This window comes from Hylaeus anthracinus, unplaced genomic scaffold, assembly GCF_026225885.1.
Source record: "Hylaeus anthracinus isolate JK02 unplaced genomic scaffold, UHH_iyHylAnth1.0_haploid 11997, whole genome shotgun sequence".
Classification (NCBI taxonomy): domain Eukaryota; kingdom Metazoa; phylum Arthropoda; class Insecta; order Hymenoptera; family Colletidae; genus Hylaeus; species Hylaeus anthracinus.
In genome coordinates this window covers 13,582,921-13,607,870 of record NW_026534344.1, presented here as the reverse complement: position 1 = coordinate 13,607,870, position 24,950 = coordinate 13,582,921, and the positions used below count along the sequence as shown (strand labels likewise).

The 24,950-nt window shown below is 37.9% G+C and overlaps 1 protein-coding gene across 1 annotated transcript in view; it reads left to right on the top strand.

Annotated features, from left to right (window-relative positions):
• The first annotated feature begins 3,673 nt into the window (after positions 1 to 3,673).
• The window catches only part of LOC128889221 (two pore potassium channel protein sup-9), a 131,776-nt gene continuing 110,499 nt past the window's right edge, over positions 3,674 to 24,950 (top strand). The window contains exon 1 of the mRNA XM_054146672.1: positions 3,674 to 3,982. The gene's annotated coding sequence lies outside the window, so the exon portion shown is untranslated. The remainder of the gene's footprint in view (positions 3,983 to 24,950) is intronic.

Here is a 24,950-nt window from a genome sequence, read left to right as displayed (position 1 = left end):
TTAAATGAAAAATTACTCCATTTTGCATAACGAATTCCAACGTGTACTATACAGGGAGTTTCAAACGTAAATAATCAAACTCAGGAAAAATGTATCAATAGAAAGACTTGAAAGTATGAGAAATAAAGCGAAAAAGTTTGCAGTTTTGTGAATAAACATTATAATTTCTATCAATCGTTTCGACTTTCAAATTTGTGTTATTAAATTAAACTAAAATTCGATTTATTTTTGTAAAACGTTACAGGTACTTGTCTAAGATTATCACAATTCCCTTTAATATTAATTATATTAATCCAAGAAAATTGCCAGACGTTGTACCATAGTCAATAAACATGGACGATGTCTGAATAATCGAGTGATTAATTTGTTCTTCACAAATTGCCAAATACACTCCTCGTTTCAGTGTGTCCAAGTAGGAATCCTTGGCGAAACTTTTTCCTTCGCTCAATAGTTCACGAGGTATTGGACCGAATAGGTTTTTCACCCCCAACTTCGAGAGTTGTCGTGAACCTTTCAATACGGACGTTTGCTGACAAAAGATACGTCTCGAATATTTTTGTGAAAAATGCTTCGCGCGACAGATACCATTTGAATCGACGATTGTCACTCGGAGATATTTGCTCGCGAAAACATCGCGAGGCATTACAAAAATTGTCTGGCAGAGATCAGAACAGGAAACGACGCAGAGTGCTACGAATCCCGAAAAATGCGACAAAAATCGTCACGCCAATGCTTCATCATTTTTTCCATTAAAAATGATGATATTCTGGGTCGTGAAATTTGTTTTACGATATCATTTAGCTTGTAAATATTTAAAAATGTTAATAGCAGCACATTTCCGCTTGTATAATATTATATTGTATTTCATTTTCGAAATAAAATACGCGTTTATTTATTTCAGTGCAAAAATGCTGTATAATTCTATTTATAAATACATCAGATAATAACGAGTTTTTTCAGTATGATAAAAAATCATTTAACTGGACGTTTTGGTGTCTTCTGTCGTGGAATACGCATTGCAGCTTGTGAACTATTTCTAGTTATTGAGGGCATTTAGACGTGGTAGTTATTCCACGTTTAAAAATAATCGAAGAAAAGTGCGCGCGGCGAGATGGAGCAGCGAATCGAGTGAAAAGGCTCGAACTACTCCAAAGCGAGCATCAGCAGCTCAAAATCAATTCCTCGAACGAGAGAAAGGGGTCACTTTACGGGCCAGGAGTAGCTGATTAGGCTGAATATAGCTGTAAGTACAATTTATTAATTAGGAACTGTAGTTAGCTTTGCGCAGTGGTAAAAATCGCAACCAATGAAGTTTTATCGAGATATGATTACTGCTAGCTGGAAATTAAACGCATTTCTTGGGAACTAATAGTTCGATAGTCTTTCGAATTGTGGACATTTGATTACGTTTATTTTGAGAACAAAAATGAATTTAACTTTAGCATGAAAATGAAAAATCTGCTTAAAGTTTTTGCCATTTCTATTATTTTTGATGTTTTCTTTACATTTGGGGCTCCAGTAACACCATAACTCTTGTGCTTTAAATATTTATTTACTTTCTTTATGCGAGACAGCTACCAGTGGAATGGACAATGGAATCATGTCAAAGTGATAAGATAGCATTTCCTTAGACGTCTTGCACAGCTTTGTTTATTTTCTAGAAAATTATATTATGGGCACAAAATGATTTATACATGGTCCTCAAATTGACTTTGTACAAATTTTAAAATATTTCGACGCTCTTAGCGTTTCAGACAATTATCACGAGCCATTTAATTATCACTTTAATTCTTTGTTGAAGAAATTCCAATAATGAACTAAATAGGTACTCGTACAGAGCAGATTGAATTTTTAATGGAATATCAGCTTAATTTTTAAATTAAGCTGGACTGCTTTAGCTTACTTAATTACCCATTGACGTTTCGATCTTAATTTTCGCATCCTCTTTACGAATTATATTTCAGATGATTAGAACATCGTAACATCATAGATGATAATAAAATCATTCACAATTTCAGATATGTACCAAACATAAATATACAAAGAATTAACTTGTACATTTAAAAGACTAATTTCGAAAGTATATCATAAAATCTTTTAATATTTGCAGACGTATGTCACAACATTCAACAACGTTTGAAGTAATTTGATTTTCGGATCAAGATCTGATTCACTATTTGCCTCTATTTCATACTACGTAAAAATTACGTTGTAAATGTTACTACGCCGTCCTAAGCCATTCTTATCAACACATGACCGATTTTATCATTTCCCCACGCGACAAGAAATATCCCTTCCTTCAAATTGATCAAAATAATGGATAATACTTATAATTTTATGAAAGTGGAAATTAATTATCGTGTTCTTGCACAATTACTTTAAATACTTTTCGTTTTTTTCTGATCTTTCCTTTGTTATTTTGTTATTTTCTTATTTTTCACCTTTTACGTGAACCACCAACCACGTTCCTCGACGATTGTTCAAATTATAACGTGGCAAACAGAAGTATTCAATAACTCAATGGACTCCTAATTCAGTGCACTTCGAATTTTGCATCATTCTTTGAGACAGTGTCCGTAATATTCTACGAATCTTAAAACATGTTCTCAATTAAAAACGATGGTCACCAGTGACTACTGTAGCAACCACCCTGTTCACAATTAAGTGATGGCAAGACAGAGTTAATAGTTTCAGTATTAAATTTATGTTAACCCTTTGCACTCGGATGTCTCCTACGAGGGTAAGTTTAATAAATTTTGTTAATGACGTGATAAATTAGTGATAAAGGATCACATGTTTGCAGTGACGTCAATGCTTCAACAAAAGCTACAAGAATTTATAATCGAGTCTAATAATACCAAAAAAGACACGTTTCCATAGTTAGACTATTTATGCGATTCCTGTTCGCGCATTTTTCAACGAGGTGGTGCAGAGTACAAAGGGTTTTGATACATAATAATGTCCAATTATGAACGATATTCTCGCTAATCGTTAATAACGCAAAATGTCCAGATCCTTGGAAGTTGAAAACGTATCCCTGGACCGAGTCCCGACCACCGTGATGACGAGAGCGTCGACGAGGGCGCAACGATCCCCCTCCCCCGGCAATACGGGGTGCGCACCATGGCACGGTGGTGGTCGTTTAACGAAAAGGGATGAACCACGGTGGCGCCGCACACGGTCAAAATACGAACGAAAGCTTGCGCCGGAACCGCGCAGATCGTCCTCAGTAGTTGCCCAGACGCTGTCACGGGCGTAGCTGGATGCTGGGTTGTCTCTCTCTCTCGTGCGCGCGCGTGCCGCAGGGAGGTGCTTCCTTTTCTTCTTCCTTTTCCTCCTAACCTCGTCCACTACCGCCTCCATCGTCGACGAAACCGTCACCGGACTCCGTGGACGTCGGCGATCCAAGGGTGCTGGCGGAGCAATCGTACTGCCCCGTCGTCTCGGTAACCAAGCGAGAAGAAGAAAGGGCTCCGGAGAAAAGGAAGGCCGACGATAACGTTTTCCTGCCGGTCGAGGAGAGAGAGAGAGAGAGAGAGAGAGAGAGAGAGAGAGAGAGAGAGAGGAGAGAGAGAGAGAGAGAGAGAGAGAGAGAGAGAGAGAGAGAGAGAGAGAGAGAGAGAGAGAGAGAGAGAGAGAGAGAGAGAGAGAGAGAGAGAGAGAGAGAGAGAGAGCTGGGGGTGGGTGGATTGACAAGGATAGATTGCCCAGAGGGGGACAGAGAGAAAGAGACCGGTAGGCCAAAAGTGCCCGACGGTGACAGAGAGAAATAGACGAGTAGAACCCAGATGAAGGCTCCGAGAACGCGGAGAGATTAAATGTAAAAATCGTCGCGGTCCAGGGGTGGAGATGTGTTGAAAGTGGTGTTTCTTTGTGTGTATATATATGGTGCAGTGCGGTGCTGGTGCTCAGAGAGAGAGAGAGAGAGAGAGAGAGTATGGCGTGGTCGGATTTCGCGTGCACCTCGCCGTGACGTGGAAAGGTAAGGCAACCCCCGACGTTTAACTTTTCCTTATCGACGTTAGACGTCGTTAAGCGCGGATATCACCGCCTTCCTGTTCGTGGCGGCTGAGGATCGAGTTTCTTACTCGATTGGCGACGGTGGCTGCCCGCCGACACCGATAATTGGCTTCGATTCGAGCGATGATCCGTCTGTCGTCGGTCAGTCGCCGGTGCCGCGTGCGCCTCCTCGTCGTCTGGCTCTATCTCCTACGCGACTACTGCCACGGCTCGTTTACGTGACAGCGAACGCCAGGGGTGATTCGCAAGGGGCATAGGTCTCACGATTTCTACACGTCCCAGCTGTTACTCGATACCACCGTCAAGGAATCGCCGAATTCGAACGTCCGCGAGTTTTTGCATTTCTTGATGTTTTTAAGTGATCTGAGCTCAAAAATACAAAAATTATGGTTAGTAGATTCTGTAGGCGTGTTTGACTCTATCGTAACGTATGGAAATCGGTGATATAGTAAGTTATATGTATGGGGTATTTATGATTTGTAGGTGCGTGTATGCGTGCGTTGGCAGCTATTCGATTCGTATGTTAACATACGAAACACTCATAACGCTAATTATTTAACACGTTGGTCGCCACGTCACCCAGAAATGTGTGACAGGACCTTTCAGTTAGAAACTAAAAGAATTAATTTCAAAGGTGAAACGATAATGATAATAAATTTGGATACCCAATGTGAAATTGTCTAATCTTTGACAGTCTCGAGACAAAATTTTAACTTGGTAGAAATTTCCACGAATTTTAGTCTGCCAGCCAACATGTTAATAAGCCATTCACTGTTCTACTTTATGAACTCCTATATGTAGGACATCGATGTCCTTAAGTTTGTTCAAAAATTTTCCATTAAAACACAGCCATGGAAGTTCTATGTATAAAGGGCTCATGTATGTGTGTATGTATGTTGAGGTATGTTAGTTTCATACCTCAGAAATGGTTTACCACAATGTAGTGAAATTCAGTATACGTCTACATTAAACTTTTGGAAAAATTTAATTAGAGATTGGAGTGACGGTGGTATAAGGAGTGCCATATTTTGTTTTCTAACGCAGAGTAACGTTGAGAGGTAGAATGCTTTCTCCGACGTGGAAGAATAAATATGAAAGCTAAAAGTGCACTCTCATCCTTTTAATTAAGGCAGGGTTCTGGTTTGTTTGGATGAAAAATCGACTTACTTATTAAATGCATTTTCTAACATCTTGAGATTTAATGACTACGTCCATAAAATTTTATGGCTTTTTAAGAGGACACTAGACAGATCTGCGTATGCTACTTAAAATCTCAAAGGCGTGTTCAACGTGTGCAAATCAATGGTTCGCGTCATCATTTTTGTTTTATTAAGCAAAATTAATTTGAAGGGAATAAATGATTTATTTGTGGTCAAAGGAGCCTTAGTAGTTGAAGAAAAGAACTTGTTTTTCATCATTAAAAGCTTCTTCAGGCTTCAAACAGGAGATCATTTTATATTCTAAATTAAAGGAATTGAACATAATAATAATTCTATATCTTGGACATCGATGAAACAGAATGACGCACGTTTGATAGTTTTCGCGACGCTGCAGGTGTGCGAAGGATCGAACGTTTCAATTTGAGGGGGTTAAGTGAATAAGTGGACTAGCATGTTGAAGCAAAAACAGCGGGATAGGAGGGCGAAATGTAGGAAGAATTTAACCTGATTGCTAATATTGGTAACGTTCTGACCTATTTGTATCGTTGCAGCAGAAGCACGTCGAATACCGCGTGGATAGTCCGTGGTGCGCCATATTTACTAGAAAACATGCATTAAACACAGAAGCATATTGAAACAAACAGGAATTTAACGCTATCGCTATCATTGGTAACGTTACGACCTGTTTTTATGGGTGTATCGGAAACACGTTAAGCTTCGCCATATTTACCAGACACTTTTATTCGGTGGATCACCATGGTGAAGTTAACATTGAAACTATCAAGGACAATGCAAATCGATCATACATATCTTTATAATTAAAGATAGGAGGAGCAAATAGTGATTATAAAAAGGAATTTGAAGTACATGGATGAAATTAACTGGCTTGGTAGTCTTAGTGTTGAACTGTAGTGGTAGCACAGGAATCTTATTATTTGATGCATACTATTATGAATTATAGAAAACCAAAACGAATAATGTATCTTTTTATTAGGTTGACATTGAAAACCGAGGCAGAAAAGTATTTATTTACTAAATTCCGAATGGATTGTCGTACGAGTCTTACGTGTAACGCCATTGACGTCGAAATTTTTCCACTCGAACCTCAGCTGAGTTACCATTTTAGTTAGAGCGAACGAAGCGGAGGTAGAAACTTGTTTCGATGACCCACGCGCTGTGTAATCCGATCCCGAGGAGTACTCCGTGATATTAAAGCCATCGCATCGTTCGCATTACTCGGAAACTCTGAAAACACAGAACCATACTCCTTTAGAACAATATCATATGTTTGTTAACTTTCCGCGTTACATGTGCCATTTTTACAATATACTGGATCATAACACTACCCTAAAATACGTCAAGTTAATACGCTAATTTGACAAATAAGTATACAGGTATTACAACTTCGTCAGCTTCACGAGTAATTTAAAAAAGACATACATTTTATATACACAATTAAAAAGAATATAAATTTTTGAGTTACGTTTGCTTGTAGAGCAATTCTTTTCTCATCTCAATAATTTTTTCAATAGAATTCAAACGTTCAGAATTGCATAATTGCATACCAATAAAACGAACACCGATATGTAGATGAATTACACTTTACGTAAAGTGAAAAGCAGAGCACTTACAAGTTCCATTGTACCCCGACTCTTGTAAGTCCACATTGGGATATCATGTTCGTGAAAAACATATCTCCTTCGTTGTTTACGATAAACGAACAGAGGTGACGTGGCATGGAACTCGTATTCGTTAAACGCACATCACGAAACCGTGTAAAGCGTTCGCAGAGTACATTGCGACGTGCTTTGTATCTCGAAAACAATTTTTCATCAAGTATACTCAAAGTCCCTCCCTAATGTACGCGCACGCACCGCTCTCTCGAATATACACCGATCCAAACGATATATCCATTCGAGGAGAACCACCCCGTGTAGAACTGGATTATGCCGATCACGTATTTGCACGCGACGCACATTACAGATTTATATTTTTCGAAATCCACTCACGTAGCGGAATTTGTATAATATTCGTACGAACTAGACAGATGCAATATTGAGCTTTATCGAGTATCGGACTTCAAAGTACCGGTTGAACGTCACCGTGCACCCGCTAATAAATTGCACCAGCCGAGTATCGAGGCTGATATTACAATTGATAAGTTATCAGCGGTAGCTTTGTTGCTCCTTGAAGTCGCTGAGTGCGATCGGCGGCATTGTTACCCGATTCGCCTAGATTTATGCGATTCATATTCGTTTCTGGTATTTATGCATAACGTTCAATGCCAAGAAACATCGATATAATATTCATCGACGGTGCACACCAAGAAATGTTGATGCAACGTTCATTGACGTCGACGCTGTAATAATAAAACGCGTGAAATGTGGCTGAAACACTTCTATTTTTAGTCGGTTAGACATAATCATGCCAAAGCTATGACTCGATAAAGTCTACATATTCGTTATGTACAGACTGTGGATGCTTCTGCCAACTCATGCTTAATTATATCTATTAATACATAAAGAAATGAAAATTAAATGAAAGTGTCTAAACAGTGCAACATATATTTTTGGAACGTGTGCATATTACCCATTTTTTTTTCTAAATATCCAGTTGTTAAAACTTCATAAACTTCTACAGTCATTTGTTACAGTTTCTGGAAGTGATTCGTTCAATCAGAAAATACTTGAAGCTATAATACTCCGGGAAAAGTATTCAAAAAGCTTCAAATGTTCTTGCATAGTGGTGAAATCAATATTAAAATGCAATCTTGCAATAGAAAATAGTGAGCCACCCCAGTAGTTGAAAAGCAATTATATTTAAAGAAATTAAGTTTGCCGTAATCATCTCGCAGCACATGCAGAAATAATTGCCGCGAAGCTGAAGTTTTGAGAGACTTCTCTTACCAACTCTTAGAAAGATGCAGCATAAGTACCTGGAATAATTGTTGTTGTTCTTAAGTACTCGAAATGAAGTGCGTCATTGAAAACTTTGATATTGCTAATACAATCCCGTTTTGACAGACATACGAGTAAGCTTTTTAATTCCGGCTAGAGTTACGTTATAATCTAATCAATTCTCATGCAAATAATTCAACATAATTGTTGGCAGCGATATACTGAATTTCTCTCTTCCTTAGAATCTAAGCTCGACGACGTTTCTGTACATATTTAGTTTCCACAATGAAGACTGATTTTGAATACACTTATTAATTACACTTAATCAATTCATTAGTCGATGCAGGCAGGTGTTCATTATATAATGTGATCCTTGTTTTGAGCCACCTTTGGAATCACACGATAGACAATATCGCACTTAATTAACTCATTAGTCGATGCAAGCAGGTGTTTGCAATTTAATATGATTTATGTCTTGATCCAGCTTTGGAGTTACATAATAGTCATAAATATGCAAAGACAACTTGAAAGACACAGATTGAAAGTCGCAAGTATTCACAAGAATCAAACGTTGAACCAGTGAATCCTTCAGCCACCGTTCTTCAAAATTACAAATTCAAAAATCCATTTATCTCTATTCTCACCTAACTCACTCTCGATCTAACATACGTATTTCAAATAGAATTCGCCCAACTATTTCCAATCAAAAAGTCGTACAATTTCGCTCACTGAGTTCACGAGGATCGACGACGAGACACCCTCGAAATTCTCACGAGGACTTGTCTAATAAGATTCTCGTTTCGGAGCCGCAACGTATGCCTGACGCGCGCTTATCAACGTCACAAACGAGCAGCTAGCGTATGGCGATAACGCAGTTAGTGTGCGACCATGGCGTGGTTTAGAACGCACATGGATACGTGTCCGAGTGTCATCGTGTTGATGTCCCTAATGGAATTAACCGGGGTCTGCGGTGGAAGCATTTTAAAGTTCACCACTTGGAAAAGTACCGACAACGGTCCATGCCCTGTCGTCGTAATCCGCTGTTCAATCTGGAGAACACGGGTCGTTCGCTGGATACCAAGCACAAACTCCGCTGGCGTGGTCTGCGGGTTCGTGTCGAATCTTCAACTTCCGTATGCGTACGCGTGGATTTCCGAGACGTGTACCGTACTCACGAGGGAACACGACGAACCATCCTACTCTAGCTAGCTGATTTTCATGAAACTTTGCGCAAACGTTCATTGACCTAAAAGCTATTTAATCGATACATTTGGAATTTATGAGAGAAATCCCTTTTATGTGGTGGCTGTTTTAGACTTGTCGAGGCTTGAGGGTAATTAGTGTACAGTGAATTTTATTTGCTGCATTTTGATGAAACTTTGGACAAGCATCCGCTTGCCTAAAATCTATGCAGTATTTAATCGATAGATTTTGAATTTATGGAAGGAATGCCCATTATCTAGTGGCTGCTTTAAAGTTACAGGGGCTTGGAGGTAATTGCTGAACTGTGGATTTTATATATTTGTTACATTTTCGCGAAACTTTTCGATTGGAGGTAATTACTGGGCTGTGAATTTTATGTATTTGGGGTATGTGATTACAGTAAAATTGGAGATCTCTTGCTCTTTGACCTAACAAGCATGCAGTTTATATATAGACGTTGTTTTTTGAACTCAATTATAAATCCTTGCTTGAGAAAAGTTCATATTTGTTATCTATATTAATTGAATAAAATATCGTACTCAGTAATTCTGTTGTATATTTCAATTTAATAAATACATTTCATATAATTCTTTAGTAAATGCATTTCGTACAATTACTTAAAAGATGACTTTAAACGTGAAGTAGATAACAAGTTGTCCAAGCCTGTCGAAACCTCTTTCGATAAATAAATTCCACAAATCGAAAGGAAAAATCCGAGGGAACGCGTGACAGCTCCGAAGCTTCCCGGAATGGAAATAAAATGTACCATTCTTAACGACCGCTGGCAACTCGGGATTGTTGAGGAAAACTTTTACAACGTAAGCAAAGTTTCGCAACGTTCAGTAATCTCCACGGGCAGTCTTCGATTATTTTCTAAAGTACACAAGCTTTTTACTCGATAAAACCAGCGACGTGTCAGACCCGACGAGAGGGATTTAAAAATTAATTTCAACTTCGCAACTACCACCGGGAGGAAATTGTATAAGATATAGAACAGTATTTGCGGAACGTTGGGTAAAGTTGGTTTAATGCCACCATCCTGGAAATCGAATCGTCCATCGAAGCAAAAGGGAGGTTCGACTTTCGAATTATTTTCGAAACCCCTCCGACGAAGTTTACGAAAAATTGTTTTCCTTAGAAAAAATCGTTGGCAAAACCGTGCAGAAAGTTTCGTCGATACTCGTGCACACAATTTACGTACACTATTTAAGCGAAATAAAAAGTCCGAGGGAAGGAGTTCCGAATACAAAGGAGCTCGTGGGGATTAAATTTGCTCGAGATTATATACGCCAATATGATGAAGAAGATCCTCTATTTTCCATTTTAAGAAGCATTAAGGGACTACCCTAAGAGGATTTCTTTGTTATCCTCGTCGAAAGGAAACTGTTCGTACGGCATTCTATGCTTTTTCGTTTAAAATTGTTATCGAAAACTTCGCATCGCGCTTTCAATAGATCACCATCTCTCGGATATTTTCGAAGTCATGCAAATACCCTCGTTCCGGGGGTAGGATCGCGTCGAGAATCGAAACCGTCGCGTTAGGCTCCCAATTCGCTGGGAATCCAGAGTGGCATTTGATGGAGAAGTGATCTACGAGCTAATTTCGAGACGATTTTCGTGATCTTTCATCATCCGGTGTGACACACGGCCGCTTTCTCGATAATTTATCGGAATGGCTCACATGCTCGACCTTATCGATCCCTTAGACTCTCAGACCACAGGATGGTTTCAATCCTACAACCGTTTTCCAAGTACTACAGCAAACCTGGAAGTTTTCGAAACAAAGACGGGTCAATTTAAAAGATAAACGCCAGGGAAACTGTCGCTCGATGAAATTGAAATGTGGAAAGTGGAAGGGTGGGAACAAGGGTGAGCTCGACTCCTGGCGACAATTTCCAGACAGATGTTATTCAACAAGCTTGAAACGTAACAAGTAGGTTGTATGTTAATTTAATGAATTCATTTTGTACATTAGTAAGCCTAGTTGCTCCGAAGAAACATTAGTGAAAAAAAATACGTTTATACATACGGATATACAACGCTTTCAACCCTCTGGTTAAATCTCCACCATATATTCAGAGATTACCCACAGGATATTCAGTAACATACAACAAAATCAATTAATCATAATTCCTAGTTCCATTTATGTTGATCTGTAAATAGATGGCCAGAAACCAAATGTTCTAAACGTTTCACATAAATATCTTTTTGATAATTACAATATTTACTCCAGACTTTTGAAAAATACTGATTTTAAAAATCTAGTGCAAGATACAATAAATTGATTGTTTGAATAAATCATCACGAATTGATCATCACGAATTGATGTCTCCTGTCTGGAAATCACTTGCGGTAATTTGGCGATTCCGTCTAACGAGAAATATTCATCGATCGTCGTATATCGAAGCTACGATGTGAAACGGATGAATTTATAAAGGGGGAAGACGCGTGTGTCGATGGAATTCGATGACGTGCATGAACGCACTTAAATCGCACCCAGCGCTGGGTTCCTCCAAATGAATGTAATTTTGCGACTTGGCATCGCGCCCCGTTTCCATGCACCCGTAACTGCGAAAAGGAAAAGGAACGGGGGGTCGGTACGGGTGTGTAGTTGTCACATCATCTCCTAGGAGCGTCGTATTTTTACGCGAGACGGGGGCGTTTACGTGCGAGAACAATTTAGAGAGTGCTTCCAGAGATTGCTGTGTTTCTTTATAAATGGGCTTAATTGACCGGTAGAAATGTATCGACTGCTTCGGAAACCATGCGATCTATTTTCTCGCCAGCTTTGCCCCTAAAGAAGAAAATAGATTTCCAATTGTGCGTTATTCGCGCAAGAATAATAGCAGATAGTCCATTAAAAAATAATCTTTACAATTTAGACGTAGAACGTTAGTGTGCTTGGTTTACCGTAATCTGTGATAAGAAAATTTATTATGAATTTTATTTTATTAGGACCTAGATAATTATTGATTTCAGATAGATATTTATTTTTGTTGTCTCTCTATTTTTTTTTTGTTTCTTTAATAATATGTACAACTTGTCCAATTAGGACATTCTGTAATTTACGATAGCAAGTTATGGAACTTTGTAGGTACGTGATTTTCAGTAGAAAGCATCTGTTACAAGAATCTGTTATAAGAATCATCGAAGTTTCTCTGTCATTTTAATTACGAAATCCGCACAAAAGTGTGGTAAATATTTTCAGAATTACTTTGGCAAGAAACGAACAATCTCTGCACTTAGTAGATCTCGTCGGCAAAGTGACTACACTGTTCGCAATTAAACTTATTTATAATTTCATTTCAAAGCAATCTCGTCTAAAGGGAAATGCCAGGTTTTCGTTCGCTGTTGCGCATCGTAAAAACATACGACTGACCTTAATACGAAGCGGAAGTTTTCATTAAAATGATTTCATATGCGGAAGAGGAAGCTGTTTAAAAATTGCGACGCTGGCAGATGTCAGAAATAATAATTAAATCTAAATATATAAATAGAATTCATTAACAGTGACAGAAAATTTGAAACGTTAACAATTGATCGAATCACGTTTGAGGCTATCAGCTGCTTAGCTATCAACGTGTCTATCTAGCAATTTCCCGTGCAAATAAAGTCATTTCTACTTCGTGTTATTCTCAAGCCATTTTTCTAGCTTATTCTAGAGCTTGGCATCTTAACGTCAGTTTTTCGGGTCGTCAGGTGCATCCGTAGCGTCGTTCTGACGATTTGTCGTTCAATCGCTTCACAATCAAGAGGTCACAAGATCGATCAGGGAGAAACATGATTAATGGACGTTCCACGCTAAATCTGGAATAATTGCCGTTGACAACTCGCTAAAGCGCAACGCAATCTCCTGTATCCATTTATCCCTCTTTACTTCTACTATTATTGTCCATCGAGTGATCTACTTAGTTTGGAGATGAAAGAATCGATTTCTGTTTACTATTTTTAATGGGTTCATATTTTGAAAGCAGTATCACTTGCAAATTCAAGCAAAAACAGCAACAGTCGATATGGCATGGGACTTTTAATTAAAAAATGGAGAAAGATGTCTTTGTTATTTTCGAGATCATTTTCAGAACGGCTATTACGTTAATTATAGACGTTTGTATTTCGTACAATGATTTTTCCTGAACGGTTTTACCGTTTCCATTAAAAGGAATTTCCTACGAATACATTTCCATTCGCAGGAGAATTATTTTTCCCTTCTATCGTACGAAGCAATTTCGCGAATCAAGTGGGAAATTGTTAAGCTCCGTCGACCGAGTGCACGGAGAGTGTATTTTAAGAAAATTAAATGGAACCGCTGGCAAATGTATTCATATTTTTAAAGCATCCAGCGATCCGACTAATTTCTACCGATAATAATTTTCTAAAGTAAATCACGCATCGGATATCACAGGGAGGCGGAGTACGTTTGACTATAGGCAATCCACTACCACTTGCGCTGCCTCTTACATTCCACGTTAGCGTTTTCCAACCTGTGTTCGGTAAAATTGCAATTATTAATTAACAAAATGGAACGAAGAAATGAAATATCGTATATGTATATAATCCACCGCTTTCGCATCCTTTTAATTTTTGAACATTAATTTGTTTCTGTTAATTGCACATTGGCAAACATGAATGACCAGACAGGTCGTGGAACGCTATATTTTGATGGGTTTGCAATCTAATGAAATTTATTTTTTCCTATTAAAAATTGTGACGTGTATAGCTACCAAATACGCTAACTAATATATTATTTAAATACAGTTATACATGGGGGTATAAGTGATTTATAAAATATTGATCATTAGTAAATGAAATAAAAAAAAAAATTGAATTATTTTGTTACCGAATGAAAGATTTTAACCAAGTTCGGTAAAGTATAAATGCAATTTGGCACATTCGTGGAGACACCCTCACAGAGAACAGGACATGACGTATCGTAGTCAATTCTGGAGCCGTAAAACGTAGGATTCGTACTATCTACGGGTGGAATTGAAGAGCTGGCTGTAAATTCTTGTAAATCCGGCAACGGTAAATTCCGAGGAAATTTAGTACATGCGCTTTGTTTCTTTGGAAATTGTGTGCAACGTTAGCAACCTTCCTTAGAGACGAATAGTAATCGTATTCTGATTCACTGATTGTACCAAATGTAAATCGATATCCTAGACCATTTCTTATGGATTTATTTATACGAAATTGACAGGTATACCTATAAAAGCTATAGTAAATTTTTAGATACCATTAAAAATAAAAGTTTATAAGAAATATTATATGAGAACAGAAAGATATTTTTCCACATAACAATTCATTTCTGGTACCTAAGAGCTTCAAAATTCAGGATTAGTTTGTTTATAGATTTTGTAAATCCTTTTCAATCGTAAGAATCGTTTTATAAGGGCAATGAGAATTGATAGAATGCACCAAGAATTTATGCTTGAAATGATTACTGCTATTTCGAAGCACACTGTTCTGACAGAAAAATATTTTACGTCGCGGACGCTTTGTTGCACTAGTCCATCGAGGATACTTCACACAATACACTTATTCGTGTCTCTTTGAATTACCTTTTGGCAAACCTTTGCACTCTCGTGTAAGGAGAGTGTTATCGCGGTTGAAAGGTTGCCAAGGACAGGGGTTGATTCGATCTGGTGACAATGGCGAAACGGAGCCCAATATAATATTTTGGAAAATATTACTAGGAGAAGAGCGAGCTTGCATTAGGTAATGAAACTCTACCACTGGTGTGCCTCTACTTTCTCTAGTGTCTCTCTCTAATTTTCTTTTACCAATTATGCCAATATTTTTCCACACGATGGTCTACAACTTTCACGTTAAAAAAAATAAAAAACATTTCTTCATCAAATTAATTACATTTGTAATTTATTTTAAATGCTCTTAAATAACAGAGAAACACTTCGTAAAATTACACACTCGACTAAAGCAAAATCCTCATTTTTTTTCTCGCACCATTTTAACCTAACTTTCGACCCTTAATTGTTGTTTCTATTCAACTGAACGGAAGTTACAAGGAACAGAGGTCGTGGAAATAAAAAGCGTTTGGATCTCGTTAAACTGTTCCCGTGAAACCGTGCCCTGAATGAAATTTATTTCCAGACAAATTGAATGTTTGTCATGGTTTAATCGACTGTAAAAATCCTTGCGCTGGCCGGCTTGTGGAAAAATCATTGCCAAATTGTCCGCGATTCATGCGCTATGGGACTGTAATTCTCTGCCAGGTTTCCCTGTTTCCACATCGGAGATATCATTACACATGTGTAGGTCCTTTCAACCCTGACACGTCGATTTTAGCGTGAGCTACGTGATCGCAATTTCGCGAACGATTTTAGTGCCACCCCCCTTGTATACCAGAACCATTTAAAACGTGATCAATTCTCGAATCCTCATTGTATCTTACGGCTGATGACTATAAAGCGGAGATTTAGATATCGTTTTGGGGCTCTCAAATAATTGTTAAAATTCATGGAATGCATACAAAACCGTTTTAACTTTTAAAACGGAACACGATCTCAAAGTAAAGTAGATGCTTTTTATTTATTGGCTAAAAGTGCATAGAAAAAGCTACTTCATTTATTATTTTGTATAAAAATTATAATAGGTGAAAATGTATTAATAATAGGTCATTCTGGTAATTATTGTTAATATATAGTAAATATTTACGAAACATTTTTTGAAAGGGAATAAAATTTCACATTAAAATAGATGATTTTTATTTATTGACCAAAAGTGCATAGAATAAGCTACTTCATTTATTATAATATATTATTATATTCATGATATATCTGAATAATCATGTACATTTACTTCGACGAATCAGAATCTAAATGTACACGAACGTATCCTTCAAAATGCTGACTAAATAATTCCTGCAATTTAACACGTTTCTGTCCTTTGTACTGCTCCCTTTTGTTTTAAAATCTCTAACTAGTCTCTAACTGAACATAACTGCACCATTGAATGTGTCTCGCAGTGTAAACAGTCGCTAAAGGACTGCGTTTGCAACGTCGACGGAGACGTACTGGCTGCCGCGTACCATATTTTGAATATCGAGCACGACACTTGTCTCGCGCAACACACTGTGTCTGCATGCGACACTCGATCATCCACTTCAGAGGTACAAACGCGTTAGAAATTCTTGTTTCCCGTTCCTCGAATGCGGAGAATGAAGTGCCCATTCCGAAGCTCTGCAGTTTCGTTACATCTCGTCACAGTAATACATTTTTGATAACGAAAAACACCCTTAATTTCAACTGAATTTATTCGAGTGGAAAATATTTAAATAATCTTGTTGGCATGTATTTTAATTAATTGTTGATCGAGAAGGTTTTATAAGTGGAAGGTTAAAAGTCAAAAGTGGTTTTTTTTAGTGCATCTCTGTTAACAAATTAATTCATGCACTTAAGAATATTTTCCATATGAAGATTTTAAGTGGTTCAACTTACTATATGATTAATTTAACTATCTACTAAAGGACTTAATATGTATAGAATCGAATGCATTAAATAGTGCTTCTATTGGATAATCTATAAAATATGACAATTTTTATGTAGCAAATATCGCACTCTAGTTTCTGAAGAAGGGATTCGTAAGAATACAGCGATCGAATACAATAACAATACTATAGTACGCTACCTACTTGTTCCTACTTTGTATTCAATTAGAAGGCATGCTCCATTGGGAAGAACCATTTCCGTGAAATATTCAAGAGACCCGTATTGTCGTAAGTTTGGAGAACCGAATATCGCGGTACGTGAAATACGTGATACGATCGAGTAGGTATAGACATACATTCGGGGATAATACCGTGGATAAATCGAGCGCATTCTGTTGAGGGATCGTGGAAGTAATACGAGCCAAGGATTTGTTTCTACCATGGAGAGTGCAGTCGACGTGCATGTGCATTGCTATCGATGCATCCAACTTTCTTTGTTATTATCGAACATCGAACCCCTCCGATCGCTGCTGTACGCCTGCGATCTGTTATATTTCTGACAATTTTTCAAAATAATTCTGACTTGTACCACTCACGTAACACACTTCCGTTTCATCTATAAATTAAAATCCTATTCTGAATGCTTATGTATTTATTCATATCTTTGTACATTTTTGTATATTTACATCGTTATAAATGCATTAATATCTACAGTCTAATAATAAATAAAGATTTATAAGCACTTCGTATATACTTCACTTTTTGTTTCAATTTTAGATGCACATTAATTGAAATTCATTCAGTGTAAAATTATGAAAGCTGAATTTCATGAAAAAATGAAACGTTGTAATATCGTTGTTTTTTTCTTTAAACTTCTCTGCCTGGAATGATATTCCTCTTTCGTCATTTCTCGTGAAACTGTTCTTCCTGTTAAATCTCTGTCCGTTCCTCGGCAAGTCCATCGAATCTGTTCATCCCTCTGGGAACAGGGCGCCTTTATACAATTTCAATGACGTTCCGAACGCTAACCAGGACACTATTCTCTTACAAGAAATACTAAAAGGTTTTTCGAGCGGCCACACAGGGAAGTATCATGGCCACCAATTCCCCGAAACAAGTCAGGATCCTATTAGCACATAAAGTTTAAGCGTTCTCATTTACGAATAGATTAAAACCCATTCGGAAGGCGAGAACGAGCCCTCATTGTTGCGAAGGAAATCGTTTCATCTAATCTGAAATGAAAACGGTGAACGTGGACTAGTACGACGTATCGATATGATCTTTCGAAAAACCTTGGGATTTTTTCAACTTCCTTGATTAAACCTCCGATATCGAACTTTCATTCGAGTCTAAAAAAACCTCTAACGCCTCGAATATGAATTGGATCGAATATCAAACAAGAAGTATTGAACAGGTTTCTTTTTAAAATTGTCTGAAGTTCTTTTTTCTATGAAGAAGTGCTTCTAAATTCATTCATCATCGATTAATTGATGAAAGGGACTGCTTAAACGTCGTAAAAATAAAAAAAAAAAAACAAAAAAAACGACGGTGTTCAAGGTTCAGGAATTCGAGCAATTTTTCCCCCACGTATCGAGCTAATGAATTTATATTCTTCTTTACGAGAAGTTCGCAGGTTCGATCAGGCTAATGGTTGGCAAACTTCAGCGTTCAGTTTCACGCACGATTCCCAAGTTCGTGATTATGCGAAACTTACGCGGCGCAATAATATTCCGAGCGAAATGTGAGACCTAACACGAGTCTCGACAATATTTTGCGGTGAACTGCGTCACGTACTTCGACGTACGCGTTTCTAATGTAACGCATAATTTACCGTTTGATTTACCTGAATACATGAATAATTTTAATGAAAGGGAGAGGGGAGGGGGGAGGGGCACGGCTAAAAGTACGCCGGGAATTTGCATCCAGCAGAACAATCAAAGTGACGATTGATTGAATCCGACGCGCCAGGCGTGTCGTTTAATTGGTGCTCAAGTCTGAATGTTTATCATCCAACGTACCGTTACTCGAACTGCTCGAGAGGGGACAAAGTAACTCGAAACGAGAAAAAGGATGACGGGGATTTGAATTTAAGAAACACTAAGTGGAGAGGGGCATTTAAAGCAGATTCGCTGGATAACCAGTTTCATTTTAAAAATAGGAAAGAAAGACTTGGGCTGAATTAAGGTGGCGGATACATACTTCTAGCCTTGGAGGATATTTTTAAATGAACGTTTCCTTATGAGATCCCTCTGTGGATTGTTAGAAATAAAAATTTTAATATGAGTTGTAACTACCATTACTTTTATTATCATTTTTAATATTCACTATTATATAACTTTGGGACCGAACGAGAAATTGGGATTATGAAGGGTTAAGTGAGACTGCTGGTAAATTTTTGCGCGCCTTCGAAGTTCTTATCGGGCTGAATTAGTTCCACTCGAAACAATTTTCAAGACTGCGAATGCATGAAAAGTTTCAGGGAGTCGGAGTCTCTGTCATATTGGCTGCGTCTGACCTTAGGCAGTCTGATTCTCCTTGGACAGACACTTTCTCCTGCACTTGATTAACCCGAGTGTATACGAGCGTCCTAGTTAGAGGGAAGCAATTTTTTATTGAAAGATGATGGTTAAAAATGTAGTAATTTTCAAAGAAATTGTTCTGAATTCCAGTATTGTTACTTTTTTATTACATTGGTTGATTTATTCCTTCTCTCTGTAATTACAAAGATACACGTATAAACATAAAAATTGCACTATTTTCTAAAAATACAGATTGCAAATATGCCACACACACTGAACTGTTTCACTGTAATAAACTATATCTCCCATAAAGTAAATAAAGTACTACAATTTTTTTAATCACCACATATACATTAAATCATTCCCAAAGCATCACTAAAATTTAGAAATAATAAAATAGGAAGATATACAGCCGTATAATAGGTACGACGATAACGCAGCTATTCCACTGCGCTACGGGAAGTCGCAAACCCTCCGAATTTCGGCATTATTCGCGCATTACGAATACGGCCTTCGACTATCGCCTTTGCCAAATTTGCCCCAGACGCGCATAATTGGCATTACCGACACTCCGTTCGCGAGCAGTCTCCCCGAGCAAGGTACACAAAGCAGGATAGTTTTCCCTCCATGGTTGAGTGGTTATCCTCGAACAGAACAACCGGGGGGAATCGATAGCTGGTGTCGATACCGCGACGTTCACGACTCACGGATCGAAATGAAGTCGTTGGCGCGTTCCACGCGAAAATCTCGAGGCCCTATCGAGCCCTCGGAACGGAATCGCAGCCGTCTGAAGATATCTGGCCGACAAAGGCGATGATTTGCATAATGTATACGGGATGCAAATTCAACTGCATTCTTCGTATTCGCGCGAGTCGGGGATGGGTCGAGGGAGAGGGCGTCTAAGTGAAATTTTTCTGGAAAGGGAGGGTGAAATTTTCCACGGTAGAAAGTGGCGGGTTTTTGGTACTCGTCGAAAAGAAAAATTTTTTAATAACTTCCCTTCCGTTCGTCCTGAGAAGCTGGGAAACTTTTTATGCAAATTGGATAGGTAAACTTGCTTCGGGAAAATTGTATTCCCGAGGAAGACCGAAACCACACGGTCGAGACGTTGAACTCATGAACGTAATGCTTTTAGATGGGAGTGAATTCATGGGAGTGAATTCAATTTATGGATGACAATTTTTCCTTGCGAATTATTCCTTCTGTGTTTCGAGATTCTTACGTTCTTTGTTCATTTTATCGTTAAATGAGTGTGTGTGATCTTAACTTTTTCCTTGCAAAATTTAATTGGGTTTTTAATGAATATTAAATTATTCATTTCAGTAATGACCTCTTGGTGATTCTTTACGACACTCTAAATTTACATTACCAGTTTCTTAACATTAAACATTAATGAATCGCCAATGTTAAATTTAAATACAATTATTTTTTCTCCCACCATAGAGACAATAGAATTATTTTTTCCGAATAAAATCACGAACACTAACAATATTTTTGCGCAAAACCAGTCATTTTTCAACATCGTCCGCGAGGTCTATAACCGATCGAGCAGTCGTTGAAGCGAAAGATGTCAACAATCGAAAGAATGGGCGCGAAATCCCTGTTCCAAATGCGTTTGTCCGATTCATTCTGGTTGTCTTGGATTTATAGGACTGCTCGTGTCAGTCGCGCGCCATCGACGTCACGGATGTGCGATTCGTTTGATCGAGGAATTCGAGGACTGCCGATGGGCTGGACACGAGTGGCCGGGAAGAAACTGATTCGTTTACCGTGCCTGATAATTAAAGGATCGCATTCCCAAACAGCAGAAGAGGATAGGAATTTTCCCTAACAAATAATAAACGAATGACGACGTACTATTTAGTTCAAACAAGCTCTTTTCATTCATTTTGGTCTTTTATTCAGAATAATCTATCAGATACAATCTGTTTATAAAAATAATTCTGAACTTAAAAGCCCATAAATTATGGAACAGCAATTCCAATAACTGTCCTTTTGCGGAATTTTATTTCCTGCAGTATCTGATGTAGTAGTTCATTTTTAACGTTCGATTTTTCCAAAAATTCTTTCTATACAGGAACTATGGAAATTTTTAACAATGGCCAGCATAATGTACTTTTACTTTTCAGCAATTCTTTTCTTATTTCGTTAGACAGTTACAATGGCGTAGAAAAGTTTTCGTTGAATTTTTTGCTTCGCTGTAAATGGAATAAACAAAGGTGAATTTCGAGGAACATAGAATAAAAGCTTAATGAAACAAGATAAAATAAAATGTGGTACAAGGTAGAAGTATGTAACAAAAACTTTTTACATCATTTCCAAGAAATACGCTTTTCTCTGCAGGATAAATAGAGAATGATTTTACAGGAATATATTTAACATAAATTTCATAAGTGAATAGTTACATAATTCACGATCGAATATTGTTAATCAATTTATACACTCTAAATTTTTAAATTAATTGCTATTTGATTAAAACAGACCTTGCGTCTCCACGTCGTGAACGTTTCCACGCTTTATAAATGAAACATAAACAAAAAAGAAAGAACAGGCGAAATGTTTTGGAAACGACAGGTTCGAATGAAAATTCTGTTATTTAGCAAATTTAAAGAGCTGCGCGATATTTAAAATTATTTTCCTCTGCGACACACGTCGAAAAACAAAACTCCATTCATTCTTCGTCGCGAGAGAGATATTTCCATTTTAATTTCGCGCAAGAAGAGGAAAATTTCGCGTACTCCCGTTTGATATATATTTTTGAACAACGAAGGGAGAGAACATCGGTGTACTTGTTCAAAATAACATCTCTCCGCTCTCTGTTATCCGGTGGAGGGTTTAGGGAAAGTTTCGGGGATTGTGGCTATTGAAAGCGTTTTCAACGTTTGACCGAATCCACTCGGAAATAATTCGACTTCACGTTTGATTTGCATAAGCGACCAGAGATTCCGAATGCGATGCCGGGACAGTACGAGCTTCGGCTTGTTGGCAGAGTAATACAATTTTCGGAGAACAATAGGAGACCCTCAAATTCAAGTAATTAGTCAATGGGATTCAGGAATCTCGCGGTGCTAGGAGGTACGGTGGTTAGACGTTTTCAATGCTTCTGTTAACTCGGTTTAACAATGCGATAGTCGATTTCTGTAGAGCGTCACACGTGTACTCGTAAATTCGTAAAATTTTTCGCTGCTCGAGTTCGGGACCCTTGAATATCCTTCGCGCCGCTTCCTCTGATTTTATGAATTATTCATTTGACCCTGAACGGTATACCGATTCGTTTGAACTCTTATCTATTGTAAATCCCTGTTCTCGCATTTGATGCTTCTATGGCGACGAATCATTTCGTTTTGAATAGATACAGATCTAAATTGACAATACATATAAACATTAATTTATTCCTTTAGGTATTATTACTGGCATTATTGTTCTATAATATATATCTCCTTGATTTTCAATAATATGGAGATGAATGTTGGTTAAAATAAATCAAAATTCGAACTGATGCCGGGCCATACTACTGAATCATTCAATTAAACATATTTCCCTACAATTTTGGTAGTTACTTCCATATTATAATGTTTTATACACGTCAAAAATTAAGTCTAATATAATATTCTTGAACGAAATGATACAATAACGGAAAGATCAAGATTACTTTAGTATCATAGAATCATATTTTCAATAACTGAATTTATGTGTACTTTTTGTAACAGTATTATTATTAATAAATGTGTTTATTACGTGTCTGTGGAGATACAGATGCATAAACAATTGAAAAATAATCTTCGCATGTACTATACATTTTTTGAAAGACGTATTATAAAGGCGTATTAATGCTACTGTTATTTAAATACTGCTGGACGAGAATTTCTGCGTGTGAACGCGCCCTTACTTTGGAAAGTGCAGAAGGTGGGTAACGATCAACACGTAAGCCTTTTTAGGCGCGTGCGCGTCTTCGGTGACGTCACGAACGCAATCCCCATGCGATCAGAGGGGATGCTTTTGGACGTTATTTTACAACACCAGCAAACTCGTGTCGCACTCCGTCAGCTCGAACATCGCCACGATATGCATCGACACGCGTCACGACACTTTCGGCTAAGTGACCGTTTCCAACTATTCTGTGAAGATGGCGTTTCGTTGTCGAATAAAAAAATTCGCTGACGGACTAACCGACCGAAAGACTTTTTGTTTGTACACCGTTGTACTGCGTTTACATTATGCTGCGTCAGGTGATCACAACAGGAATATTGTGGGACTCGCGAGGGAGGTTTGGCGAGTTGAAAATTAAAACGAAATTTAAAACTTTGTGAGATTTGGTAGGGGTGTAAACACACCCTAACAGAAATCGTAAATTTTCATATCAACAAATGTCGTAAAAAAAGCTTGAGAAGAGAACAAAATTGAGAAGTAGTCGAATGATTACAAATGCCAAGAAAATTTTAATTATTTCGAAGTTAAATCAAATTTGTAAACCAGAGTTATCCGAATATAAATATGAAATGTGGGAAGTTCTAAATAATAATTTTCTAGGTGCAATTTTACAAAGTTGTAGTCAGCGAACACTCCACAATTTTAAACAACCCTTTATTTATAGCCAAACTCGCGCTAGTACAAAATCAGCGTGTCCTTCCACGATTACAGAATCATCGTAATCTACACGTGCCATCGACAAATTCCTGTAATCGGTGTAATTGAGAGGGACAAATTGGCTATCCCCCACACACCAATGGTAATCAGCTGGGACAACCTGAGAGTTGTAATCGATTCGTGTAACACGAATGATGACGTCAAATGACTTGCACAACTCGGAGATTGGACTCTTCTCTGCTGGACCGTTTTAATCTACTTACGCGAGTAGGGGTGTCCCTGTGATCAATTTGTATACTTTGACGAGGCGTATTAGTCACCTGGTACCATCCAGACGTAGCCGTGATGATCTCGGTCGGAATAGAAGTTATAATCAATTTGTAGAACCTGGAGAGTGGTGTCGGATGACTTGCACAACCCATGGGTTGCTCTAGTCTTCTTGCACAAGTTCGGTTCGCGGTAATGGACGTGTACGGCTCGAGGGATCCTATTAAACAGTGTGCGCAGCCTTGAGGTCGCTGTACACCATTAACTTGGACCACAGAAGGGATGGAAGTCATAATCTACTGGTATGTTTTAGGCCTATTAGGATAATTTACGATATGTACCATCTAGAAGTTATTATTAATATTGCCCGAATGAAATTGACACGATGCTGTGTCCGCATACAAGAACACGTTAAGTACCTAATTAGATTATTCCTTATTCGTGCAACTTCCAACGAGGTTGGTTATCTCTAGAAATAATATCACGATAAGGCCATAAGGAAATTAAAATTTTATATAGGAAGTGGCAGATTTGAAGCGTTCTAAAAGTACATAAATATGGGTTAAATGCGTCGAAGAGAATTAGTTCGAAGGAAAATTAATGTACAATAAGTGCTTCCATTTGCGTGGATATTTTTTAATTCACCTTTTAAGCAATTGAAAATTTGTTATTCGTGCCCGTTGAGTAAAAATTGCGGGAATTTCGCAAATTTGGTATATGGCTGAGAGTACAGTTGCAACTAACTGAACCTTTGGATACGAAGTTGATGTGCAATTAACACGAGAGCACTCAAAAAGAAGAGTTTTGACGAGAGAGAGAGAGAGAGAGAGAGAGAGAGAGAGAGAGAGAGAGAGAG